We start from the raw sequence: 13,657 nt of genomic DNA on the forward strand, positions 1-13,657 counted from the left end.
GAATAAGAAGCAAAGGTTGTAAACAATGAAAGACAAACGTTGGGGCTCAAGGGGTTTCGTAGGGATTCATGGACTAAGCTATGTCGATTTTAAACAAGTGATAAAGGTAATCAACTATGTATGTTCTAGAACTCGAGACACGGAGGTATGAATAGCCTACTTTCGCAGCACTAAATAACTATCTCTCCCAACCCTGATCAGTAGGTTTCCACTCTGATCCTAGAAGGGAGAAGATGCAATAGCAGAACAAGACTCATCAACATTCACAACTCAACTATAGGTAGGTTTCCACTCCTAAAGAATCATTGCTCGTTTCACCCTAGTTCAGACAATCAATGAAAGCTTTCACAACATATCATATCAGATCGGCTTCTAAGTGGCCGGCAAAGAATCACGCAGTAAGATTAAAGGCAAACGAAGAACATCTAGAAGATTAATAATCCTAATTCTATATATTCATAAGCAAAGACACACAAAATTCCCTTTGAAAAATCTCTTTAAACCCAACTAGGTAACTACTGAAACATATTGTAAACAATCATCACAGAGTATTGGAAGTTGCAGGAAATTAAAGAAAAGAGGGAAGAAAAACGAAGAACGGAATCACAGATGGAGGCGCGATGGTCACTCCTGCGGTGGCTCCTCTTCGAAGACGGAGGCTCCTTCTCTCTAGGGTTACACGAAATCTCTCTCTCTTTCTATCTTATGTCGTCTCTATTGGTCCCCTTTCTTTAGAATGACCTAAAGAGGGTATTTATAGCTTCTGGAGTGGTCTTGGACACTTAGGGCTTCAAAAATAACGAAATGAATTTATCTGGGCTTTAATTAAGTCATCTGGAAAGTGAACGACTATTTTCCGCGGTCGCGGTTGTCCTACCCGCGGGGATATAGGTGTTGGCTGCAGTCCCGGCTCGTGGCTCTCTTCCGGAACTGCATTTTCTGTCATTCTTGCATCGGGAGTATCTGAAGATCTAACCGTTGGATTGTCTTCAAACCAAGTGCATTAGAAAGCTGGTTGGATCCTCTATGTTGTCTCAAATTTTGGGGTGATCAGACGGTAAGAAGGTCTTCATCGCTTATCATACTTCTGATGGTTTGCATTTATCCAAAATTGCTCATTTGTTCCAAATTGCATAACTTTTGCCCAAGTTTCCTGAAAAGTCTTTTGAAACTCTAAAACATTGAAAACACTTTAAAACCCATTGAAAACATAGTTAAAACACCTGCATAAGACATTATTATGATCTATAAAAGTGGTCAGAATACGGTGTTATCAACTCTCCCAGACTTACCTTTTTGTTTGTCCTCAAACAAACTTAAGTCTAGAAAGAAAATTTGAAAATCACAGGAACTAAACAATATCTCAGTGACCGTCCTTCTAACCATAACTTATCGTGAAACATCTATTTAGATCTAGTCTAGAAAATTCTCACCAAAATGCAAACAAACTAGTCTGTTAATCCGTCATGCGAAAATCTACACACTTAGATCTAACTTTCAATCAACTAGCTCTCTACATTCATTAAGTTTATTGTGAATTCTCATCAAAGACATTATTCAGGGTAGACGGCGTTTGGCATTAAGGCTATTTAAGTGGTGGAGTTAAAGTGTTTCAGGTTACATGAAGAATCTGGAAGATGCAAGATATTATGCAAAACCGCAAGAGAGAGTAGGACTTGTTGATGACCGCAAATTTTCAGTCACTTCTCATTTGCTAAACGTTGTTGCATAATCTTTCTCCTTTGTTGTAAACAGCTGTTCCCCCAGACTTAGATCTTTTCCGGAAATCATAAAGATAATCTCCTCAACTCCATATAATCGAAATCTAGCTTGCCTTGGGACTTAAAATTCGACCTCTCTAGACTCTCTAAGGTTTTAGATTTCTTTTCTCTTCTTCTTATTATTATTTTTATTTTTATTTTTTTTTTCCGGATTTTTTTTTTTTTTTTTGAAAGGGGAAACAACTTTTTATAGAGAGAGAGTCTAAGAGACAAAATTGTACCAAGATTTTGAAGTTTTTCCAAGGAAAACTGAGTTTTCTCCTTTTGTTGAATCATTCCAATGAAATCGCTGGTTTCCGTCTTCAGTGACTGAAAACCGCGTTGATCCTCTTTCTCTCCGATGTTTTTGCACATATCTGCATATAGAACAATAAAAAACAAGAGTGCATGTGGTTTGAAAGAGTTGAGGTTCAGTGGGGAACTAGCTAAAAATGAACTACCCATTCAGGATCAACAAAGAGTGGTAAAAGGATAAAGGAGTCCTGAATGTATGATTCGTTTCCCTGATCTAATGCTATGATGAGAAAATTAAGTCAAAGTTAAGTCTAGATAAAATGAGCCAGTAGTATCCTGTCAGAAAGAATCTACATGAAGGGAAATCCTCTGGTGGGATTTCGTCATGCAAGTACTTAGCTATCGCCAAGTCTAGGCCTAAATCACAAAAAGAGCACAAAACGAAGAAATAGCGTAGAAGCACACTGGTCTAAATCATCATAGTATTTTTTACTGTGTTCCTGATTTGAAAACTTTTTTGAAAAACATTTTGAAAATGATTTTTTTTTCTTTTTTTTCAAAAATTTTATGAAAAAGTTGCTGGGAAAAATTTTATGTAATAAATCTTGGAAAGAATGGTAAAGAAAATAGAAAATTTGAAATGTTTAAGAGTACTTATCGTGCTGGAGAGTGCTGCTCGTCTTTTGTGTTTATTCTTCCTTATTGAAAACCTGAAATTAAATGAAACAGAAACAAAGGAATGAAAATAAAAAATAAAGGTCAAAGGGAAATAAATAAAATACCAAGTGGGTTGCCTCCCACTAAGCGCTTATTTCAAGTCATTAGCTTGACATTGCTGCTCGATTAGACTTAACCGAGGTCGTGACACTCCTTGACTTCATCATTGGCCGATGATGGATCAATTAAAAGCATCACTTCTCTTTAGTCTTCTCTTTCTTCAGCCAGATATGGTTTTACGCGTTGTCCATTCATTGTGAATGAGTTTCCGGTTTTGTCCCATAGGACAATGGCTCCGTATAGTTTGACTTCCTTTATCGTGAAGGGTCCTGACCATCTTGATCGTAGTTTTCCTGGAAAAAGCTTAAGACGAGAATTGAAAAGAACAATTTTATCGGTAGGAGCAAAAGTTCTATGAATAATCTTCTTATCATGATATGCTTTAGTCTTCTCCTTGTAGATCTTCGAGTTTTCGTAAGCATTGTGTCGCATTTCTTCTAACTCGTGAAGTTGAAGTAATCTTCTTTCTCCAGCTGATTTCAGGTTCATGTTCATCTCCTTGATAGCCCATTGCGCTTTATACTCAAGTTCTACTGGAAGGTGACATGCTTTTCCGTAAACTAGGTTGAATGGTGTTTGATACGCTTATAGTGCGTCGTCAAGCTTGGTAGACCAATCCTTGCGATGAACTGCAGTTATTTTCTGCAAAATCGACTTGATTTCTCTGTTTGAGATCTCTACTTGACCGCTGGTTTGGGGATGGTATGGGGAAGCAACATTATGCGTGACTCCATTCTTTCTAAGAAGATTTTCGAAAACTCTGTTGATGAAATGTGATCCTCCGTCGCTTATCACAATTTTAGGAACTCCAAAACGCGGGAATATCACAGATTTAAACAGCTTCATGACGACTTTTGCATCATTGGTGGGGCTGGCGACTGCTTCAACCCACTTAGAGATGCAATATACTGCTACTAAGATGTATTGGTTTCCAAAAGAAGTCGGAAATGGTCCTATAAAATCTATTCCCAAGACATCGAAAATTTCGACTTCGAGAATAAAATTTTGAGGCATCTCATTCCTTTTGCTTATGTTGGCCATCCTTTGGCATTTATCGCATCTCAATATATAAGCTTGAGTATCTTTAAACAAGGTAGGCTACCAAAAACCTGCTTGTAAAATTTTTGAAGCAGGTTTGAAGGTTGCGAAATGTCCTGCATAAGATGAGCTATGGCATCCGAATAAAATTCCTTCCATCTCTTCTTCAGCCACGCATATACGGAATAACCCATCAGCACTTCTCTTATAGAGATAGGGTTCATCCCAAAAATAATGTCTTACGTCTTTCAGAAATTTTTTCTTCCTATAACCAAAGACAGAGACCTGCGATTTGCCGAAAAAGTTCCCGGATGGATTCAACACAAGAGGAAGCTCAGTTTGCCTTAGAAAAATCTCAAATTTTGGTACAATCCCGTCTTCGAGTCTCTCTCTCTATAAAATGCATTTCAATTTCGTAAAAAAAAAAAAATAATAAATAAATAAATAAAAAAAATCCGAAAATAAGAAAAGAGAGGAAATAAAAGCCTTAGAGAGTCTAGAGAGGTCGAATTTTAAGTCCCAAGGCAACTGGAGTTTTATTTTATGGAGTTTTGGAGATCATTTTCTGATTCCCGGAAAGAATCTAAGTCTGGGGGAATAGCTGTTCACAACAAAGGAGGAAGGATTATGCAACAACATTGGACAAGAAGAAGTGACTGAAAATTGCGGTCATCAACAGGTCCTTATCTCTCTTGCGGTTTTGCATATTATCAGGTAACCCGAAACACTTTAACCCCACCACTTAAACAGCCCTTTAATGCCAAACGCCTTCTACCCTGGATGATGTCTTTAATGAGAACTCACTATTGAACTTAATGAATGTAGAAAGCTAGTTGACTGAAATCAAGATTTAGATTGTTTAAGTTTTACATGACGGAAAACGTGGACTAGTATCTTTTGTGTATTGGTGAGAATTTTCTAGACTAAGTTGTGGATTGATGCACGATCTTTGATCCTAGTTTAGGAGTTCATGTCTCTGAGATTTGTGCATTCCCTATTTTTTGTATTCACTTAACCAGTTTAGATTTTTGCTTTGTTTGAGGACAAACAAAGGTTTAAGTTTGGGGGAAATGATAACACCGTATTTTGACCACTTTTATGGATCGTTTTGAAATACTTTTTTTTTATGTTTTTAATTACTTTTAAGTACTTTTATTACGTTTTTCTAGTATTTGTAGTTCCAAGACTCTTTTCAGGTAACTTAGGGAAAAGCTTAACAAAATGGATAGAAGACAAGATTTTAGCTCAGAGTCAAACCGTCAGAAGTTCCCCTCCCCCCCAATTGAAGGCATTCTCACCGTCTGATCCAGCTCTAATTTGGAGATCTTAAAGATTGAAGTATCAGCTTTCCAGCACACTTTACAGCTTGCCAATCCAACGGTTCAATCAAAAGATATGCGAAGAGCAAGATGTCCCGTAAACCAGCCGGCAAGCGTTTCCACCCGCGGCCAACAGGCCATTCCCCGCGGTCACAACCATCCCGACCGCGGCCAGCCACCCATTCATCGCGGTCACGTACATCCCGACCGCAGCCAGCTAACTCCGAGTTTGAAGGCCCATTTCTGATGCCCGTATCAATTTCCCAGCCTCAATTCTGGAACCCTAGACACCAGAGAGTATTGAAGACTATAAATATATATCATTTAGGTCGTTTTTTAGAAGAGAGAAGAAGAGAGGAGAGGAGAGACGAAATACTTTACAGAAATTTTACTTTATGCTTTTTTTTTAGGTTTTAGGGAGAGAGAGATCTATCTCTTGAACTCTTGTTCTTTTTGAGCTTGAAAAATCTAGGTCTCAAGAGATTAGTGATCTTAGATCTGAACTAAAAACGATGCAAGAGGATTTCAATTAAAAATTTTCCACCCTCCTTAGACTGATGATCAAAACTAATTCTAAAAACTTAGAAAATTCTGAAGAGGAGCCAAGTGAAAATTCTTTCGAAAGCTCAAGTGAAGCAAATCCCTCCGATGATGTGAAAGCTATCACACTTAGGAGTGGATTAGCTTACAAAGAGCCTGAATTTCCTAAAGATCTCGGAGATGAGGAAAAGGGTAAGTAAAAAGAAAAAGAAAGAGAAAGAATCACGGTAGAAGACATTGAAAAAGAAGTGGTAGGAGAAAAGGATGGAGAAGAAATAAGAGAAGATTTATCCCAGGAAATCCTTGGAGAAGACCCGATTCCTCCTCCACCAACTCGTGTCTATAAACCTAAACCTCCATACCCTAGAGCCTTAAGAGCCCCTAAGAAATAGAAAGAAAAAGCTAAGCTGAAAGAGTTTATCGATCAATTAAATGTGAGATTACCTTTCGTAGAAGCTTGTGCTATGATTCCAGCTTTAAGAAAATACATGAAGGGTATTCTAACAAATTCTTTAACTCTTGAAGAAGGCGTTATGATGATAACCCATGAATGTAGTTCTATCCTTCAAAGCCGAATCCCTGAAAAGAAAAACGATCCTGGAAGCTTCGTACTTTCATGCACCATCAATGATGTAGCTTTTGAGCGTGCTCTCTGTGATTTAGGTTCTAGCATAAACATGATGCCTCTTTCAGTAGCAAAACGTTTAGGACATCACACTTTCAAGCCCACTAAAATTTCTTTAGTACTAGCTGATCGTTCCGTTAGACAACCTGTAGGTATCTTAATTGATGAACCTGTCGAAATCGAAAAATGTTCCATACCCACCGATTTCGTAGTTCTAGAACTAGAAAGAGAACCTACGGATCCACTTATTCTTGGAAGACCATTCCTATCTACAGCCGGAGCCATAATCAATGTTCCTGAAGGAAAAATCGACCTTCATCTAGCCGGTTTAGTTATGCAATTTGACATGAACAAAAGTTTCGATAAACCGACTTTGGATGGCAAAATTTGTTGGGTTGATGAGTTAGACGGAATTATTGAGGAAGTTTATGAAGATCTGCTTCTAGACGACCCTTTAAGTGTTACACTTTCACCCTCAAATGACGAACGCAATTTCCTTGAAGAAATTTCGAGTGAATGCGCGCATATACTTGATAAATCCGAAACTTATAGGAAACCTCTACACTATCTAGATCTTAAGGACCAAACAAACATTCCTACACCTCCTAAAGACACTGCTGCAGAAGTTAATGATCCTTGGAGCGAGCTTAAAGCCCCTAAAGTTGAGCTTAAACCTCTTCCCGTTGGACTTAAGTATGCTTTCCTTGGACCAAATTCTACTTATCCTGTCAAAATAAAATCAGGTTTGACGGAAGAAGAAACCAAAATGCTATTGACTGAGCTGAGAAAGCATAGAAAAGCCTTAGGATATTCACTTGATGACATACCTGGAATCTCTCCAGATCTCTGTATGCACAAGATAAATCTAGAGGATAATGCTAAAAACTCAATCGAAAGTCAAAGGAGACTGAACCCTAATCTCATGGATGTTGTCAAGAAGGAGATTATGAAGCTTTTAGAAGCTGGAATAATCTTTCCTATCTTAGATAGCACTTGGGTTAGCCCAGTTCATGTTGTTCCAAAGAAAGGAGGAGTCACTGTCATTAAAAATGATAAAGATGAAATGATCGCTACAAGAACAGTAACTGGACATCGTATGTGCATCGATTACCGTAAACTGAATGCAGCAACTAGGAAATATCATTTTCCACTTCCCTTCATAGATCAAATGCTAGAAAGATTAGCTAATTTCCCCTACTATTGCTTCCTTGATGGATACTCCGGATTTTTCAAAATTCCTATTCGCCCGGAGGATAAAGAAAAAACGATATTCACTTGTCCATGGCACGTTCGCTTACCGACGTATGCCTTTTGGATTGTGTAATGCCCTTGCTACCTTCCAGCGGTGCATGGTGTCGATCTTCACAGACGTTATTGAAGATTTCATGGAAGTGTTCATGGACGATTTCTCTGTCTATGGATCTTCTTTTGAAAAATGCTTAGGCAACCTTGGTAAAGTTCTGCAAAGATGTGAAGATAAGCACTTAGTATTAAATTGGGAAAAATGTCACTTCATGGTACGAGACGGAATTGTGCTTGGGCACAGAATTTCCGGAAAAGGTATTGAAGTTGACAAAGCTAAAATCGAGGTCATGACAAGCCTACAACCACCCACAAATGTAAAAGGAATTTGTAGTTTCTTAGGACACGCAGGATTCTATAGGCGTTTCATAAAAGATTTTTCTCAAATAGCTAGACCTCTTACGCATTTGCTCTGCAAGGAAACGAACTTCGAGTTCGATGATGAGTGCTTAGCCGCGTTTCATAAGATCAAAGAAGCCCTTGTCTCCGCTCCAGTCGTGCAAGCACCTGATTGGGAACTGCCATTCGAAATCATGTGCGATGCATGTGACTATGCAGTCGGAGCAGTGCTTGGCCTACGAAAAGATAAGAAACTGCACGTAATCTACTACGCAAGCAGAACTCTAGACGAAGCTCAATGCAATTATGCTACAACAGAGAAAGAACTTCTAGCTGTCGTATTTGCATTTGAGAAATTTCGTTCTTATCTCGTAGGATCTAAGGTCATAGTTCATACTGATCATGCTGCAATCAAGTATTTAATGTCTAAGAAAGACGCTAAACCGAGGTTGATAAGATGGATCCTCCTACTGTAAGAATTCGACATCGAAATTCGAGATCGGAAAGGAGTAGATAATGGAGTTGCAGACCATCTTTCACGAATTCGAGTTGAAGAAAGATTGCCTTTAAATGACAGTTTGCCAGAAGAAAACATCTATGCAATAGATACAACCCCCACCAATGCCAATACCGCAACACCACGTCCACTCATGCGAAGAACAGATGCTTTCAACACCCCATGGTTTAGGCACATAGCAAATTACCTAGCAGCTGATGTAGAACCACCACAATTCTTTGGGTATAGGAAGAAAAAGTTTATGAAAGACGTAAGACATTATTTTTGGGATGAACCCTATCTCTACAAGAGATGTGCTGATGGGTTATTCTGAAGATGCGGGGCTGAAGAAGAGATGGAAGGAATTTTATTCGGATGCTATAGCTCGTCTTACGCAGGACACTTTGCAACTTTTAAAACCGTTTCAAAGATCTTACAAGCAGGTTTTTGGTGGCCTACTTTGTTCAAAGATACTCAAGCTTATATATCGGGATGCGATAAATGCCAAAGGATGGGTAACATAAGCAAAAGGAATGAGATGCTTCAAAATTTTATTCTCGAAGTTGAAATTTTCGATGTCTGGGGAATAGATTTTTTGGGACCCTTTCCTACTTCTTTTGGAAACCAATACATCTTAGTAGCAGTAGACTACGTCTCTAAGTGGGTAAAAGCAGTCGCTAGTCCCACCAATGATGCGAAAGTTGTCATGAAGCTGTTTAAATCTGTTATATTCCCGCGTTTTGGAGTTCCTAGAATTGTGATAAGCGACGGAGGATCGCATTTCATCAACAGAGTTTTCTGAATCTTCTTAGAAAGAATGGAGTTACACATAAAGTTGCTTCTCCATACCATCCCCAAACCAGCGGTCAAGTAGAGATCTCAAACAGAGAAATTAAGTCGATTTTGCAGAAAACTACTGCAGTTCATCGCAAAGATTGGTCTACAAAGCTTGACGATGCATTATGGGCATATCGAACAGCATTCAAGACACCATTAGGAACGACACCATTCAACCTAGTTTACGGAAAAGCATGTCACCTTCCAGTAGAACTCGAGTATAAGGCGCAATGGGCTATCAAGGAGATGAACATGAACTTGAAAACAGCTGGAGAAAGAAGACTACTTCAACTTCACGAGTTAGAAGAAATCCGACACAATGCTTACAAAAACTCGAAGATCTATAAGGAGAAGACTAAAGCATATCATGATAAGAACATTATTCATAGAACTTTTCCACCTACAATAAGGTACTCTTTTCAATTCTCGTGTTAAGCTTTTTCCAGGAATATTACGTTCAAAATGGTCAGGACCGTTCACGATAAAGGAAGTCAAGCCATACGGAGCCATTGTCCTGTGGGACAGAACCGGAAACTCATTTACAGTGAATGGACAGCGTGTAAAGCCATATCTGGCTGAAGAAACAGAAGACGAAAGAGAAGTGATGTTTTTAATTGATCCATCCTCGGCCAAGGATGAAGTCAAGGAGTGTCACGATCCCAGTTAAGTCTAATCGAGCAACAATGTCAAGCTAATGACTTGAAACAAGCGCTTAGTGGGAGGCAACCCACTTGGTATTTTATCTATTTCCCTTTGACCTTTATTTTCTATTTCCATTGCTTTGTTTCTGTTTCATTTAATTTCAGGTTTTCAATAAGGAAGAATAAATACAAAAGACGAGCAGCATTCTCCAACACGATAAGTTCACTTAAACATTTCAACTTTACTATTTTCTTTACCATTCTTTCGAAGATTTATCACACAAAAGACAGTGTGAAATAAGTCTGGGGGAGGATGTTCATCCGTTACTAATGAAATTTGATTTGTTTTGAGGTTGTTTTGGACACATAAAATTTTTCAAAAAGTTTTTCAAATGTTTTTCATAAAACTTTTCAAAAATCGTTTTTAAAATGTTTTTCAAAAAGTTTTCAAACCAGGAACACAATAAACATTACTATGATGAATTAGACCAGTGTGCTTCTACGCTATTTCCTCGTTTTTTGCTCTTTTTGTGATCTAGGCCTAGACTAGGCGGTAGCTAAGTACTTGCTTTACGAAATCCCCCTAGAGGACTTCTATTCATGGAGATTCTTTCTGACAGGATATACTAGCTCATTTTATATGGACTTAATTTGGACTTAATTTTCTCATTCAAGCATTAGATCAGAGAAACGAATCATACATTCAGGACTCCTTTATCCTTTTACCACTCTTTAATGATCCTGAATGGCTAGTTTATCAATAGCTAGTTCCCCACCGAACCTACCCTCTTTCAAACCACATGCACTCTTGTTTTTCATTGTTCTATATGCAGATATGTGCAAAAACGTTGGAGAGAAAGAGGATCAACGCGGTTTTCAGTCACTAAAGACGAATACCTGCGATTTCATTGGAATGATTCAACAAAAGGAGAAAATTCAGTTTGCCTTTGGAAAAACTTCAAAATCTTGGTACAATTTCGTCCCTTAGACTCCCTCTCTATAAAAGGTGTTTACGTTTTCCGAAAAAAAAATATCCGAAAAAGAAAAGAAAAATATGAAGGGAGAGGAAATTTAAAACCTTAGAGAGTCTAGGAGGATCGAATTTTATACTTGAGGCAAGCTAGTGTTCGATTATATGGAGATTTGGAGATTATCTTTATGATTCCCGGAAAAGATCTAAGTCTGGAGGAACAGCTGTTTACAACAAAGAAGGAAAATTATGCAACAACAATTGGCAAAGGAGAAGTGACTGAAAATCTGCGATCACCAACAGGTCCTTCTCTCTCTTGCGGTTTTGCATAATATCTCGCATCCTCCAAATCTTCAGGTAACCCTAAACACCTAAGCTCCACAACTTAAACAGCCCTTAATACCAAACGCCGTCTACCCTGAATAATGTCTTTGATGAGAATTCACCATTACACTTAATGAATGTAGAGAGCTAGTTGACTGGAAGTTAGATCTAAGTGTGTAGATTTTGGCATGACGGATTAACGGACTAGTTTGCTTGTATTTTGGTGAGAATTTTCTAGACTAGATCCAAATAGATGTTTCACGATAAGTTATGGTTTAGAAGGATGGTCACTGAGATATTATTTAGTTTCTGCGGTAAGTCTGGGGGAGTTGATAACACCGTATTTTGACCACTTTTATGGATCATAATAATGTCTTATGCAGGTGTTTTAACTATGTTGTCAATGATTTTTAAAGTGTTTTCAATGTTTTAGAGTTTCAAAAGACTTTACAGGAAACTTGGGCAAAAGATATGCAATTTGGAACAAATGAGCAATTTTGGATAAATACAGACCGTCAGAAGTATGACAAGCGATGAAGACCTTCTCACCGTCTGATCACCCCCAAAATTTGAGACAACATATAGGATCCAAGCAGATTTCTAATGCACTTAGTTTGGAGACAATCCATCGGTTAGATCTTCAGATACTCCCGATGCAAGAATGACAGAAAATGCAGTTCCGGAAGAGAGCATGTGCCGGGACCGCGGCCAACACCTGTTTTCCCGCGGGTAGAGCCACCGCGACCGCGGAACTTGGTCGTTCACTTTCCAGACGACTTAATTAAAGCCCAGATCAATTCTTTTCGTTATTTTTGAAACCCTAAGTGTCCACAACCACCCCAGAAGCTATAAATACCCCTTTTAGGTCATTCCTAAAGGTGGGTAGACGACATAAGATAGAAAGAGAGAGAGATTTCGTGTGGGTGCTTCACAAACCCTAGGAGCCGCCGCCCTTGAAGGAGGAGCCAATGCTGGAGGAAGACATCGCGCCTCCATCTGCTTCTCCGTTCTTCGTTTTTCTTCCTTCTTTTCTTTAGTTTCCTGTACTTTCAATACTCTATGATGCTTTGTTACAATATGTTTGAGTAGTTAGTTGGGTTTAAAGGGATTGTTCAAAGGGAATTTCATGTGTCTTTGCTTATGAATCGATAGATTTAGGATTATTAATCTTCTAGATGTTCTTCGTTTGCCTTTAATCTTACTGTGTGATTCTTTGCTGGCCACTTAGAAGCCGATCTGATATGATATGTTGCGAGAGTTTTCATTGATTGTCTGAACTAGGGTGAAACGAGCAATAATTCTATAGGAGTGAAAACCTACCTGTAGTTGAGTTGTGAATGTTGATGAGTCTTGTTCTGCTATTGCGCTTTCTCCCTTCTAGGATCAGAGTGGAAACCTACTGATCAGGGTTGCGAGAGATAGTTGTTTAGTGCTGCGAAAGTAGGCTATTCATACTTCCGTGCCTCGAGTTCTATAACATACGTAGTTGATTACCTTTATCACTTGTTTAAAATCGACATAGCTTAGTCCATGAACCTCTGCGAAAACCCCTTGAGCCCCAACGTTTGTCTTTCATTGCTTACAACCTTCGATTTCCATTCTGCTTTCATTCGCTTGTTACTTGCTTTCATTCATAACCGATTTTTACTTGCTTGCACTTGCTTTCGTTTTTATTTGCTTTTACTTGTTTAGCTTTCTAGTTTAGATTTAGTGACAACCAAAACCCAAAACCAAAACCCAAATTGTTTAGTTGTAGTATGATTTAAGCATTGCCGTGAATTCGTACTGAAACAGATAAGTCTCTGTGGATCGATACCCTAAGTACTACAGCGCACATCTGTGCACTTGCAGACATTTAGGGGTTATAAATTTAAAATCTGAAGCTTAGTAAAACGAAAACCGACCAACCCTGTTTACAATTGCATCAGTGTTGTGGAGCAGGTCTGGACGAGGGAGAACACGCCAGGTTAGGTATGCAGGTGTTGTGCCTGATGTTGTAAAAAATGTTGGAACGATGGAGATTACACCGGGCAAGCTTTGGCTGATGCTGTGCCCGGTGTTGTGAAAATGCTGGAACGTGTGAGCTAGCATCAGGTTCACATGGCCGGTGGGGAAGTCGGTGTCGCGGAACAGGCTGGAACGATGGAGAATACTGATAACACCTGATTTTGGCCACTTTATGGATCACTTTCAATATCTTATGCAGGTGTTTTCACTCAGTTTTAAAGGTTTTATAAGTGTTTTCCATGTTTTAGAGTTTTAAATAGCTTTTAAGGAAACTTGGAGTTTAGGAGTACATTTTGGAGCAAAAGTACATTTTTGAATAAATTCAGGCCGTGAGAAGTTTGGAAACAAAAAAGACCTTCTCACCGTCTGATCATCCCAAATTAGGAGACATTATAGAGGAGACCTTCTCACCAGTTGTCTTAGACAT

General features: G+C 38.7%; 1 pseudogene; it reads right to left on the minus strand.

Annotated features, from left to right (window-relative positions):
• Nucleotides 1-13,657, minus strand: part of LOC112088904 — a 112,190-nt pseudogene extending 98,533 nt beyond the window's left edge.

The sequence above is a fragment of the Eutrema salsugineum genome, unplaced genomic scaffold (assembly GCF_000478725.1).
Source record: "Eutrema salsugineum unplaced genomic scaffold, Eutsalg1_0 scaffold_8, whole genome shotgun sequence".
NCBI classification, from domain to species: domain Eukaryota; kingdom Viridiplantae; phylum Streptophyta; class Magnoliopsida; order Brassicales; family Brassicaceae; genus Eutrema; species Eutrema salsugineum.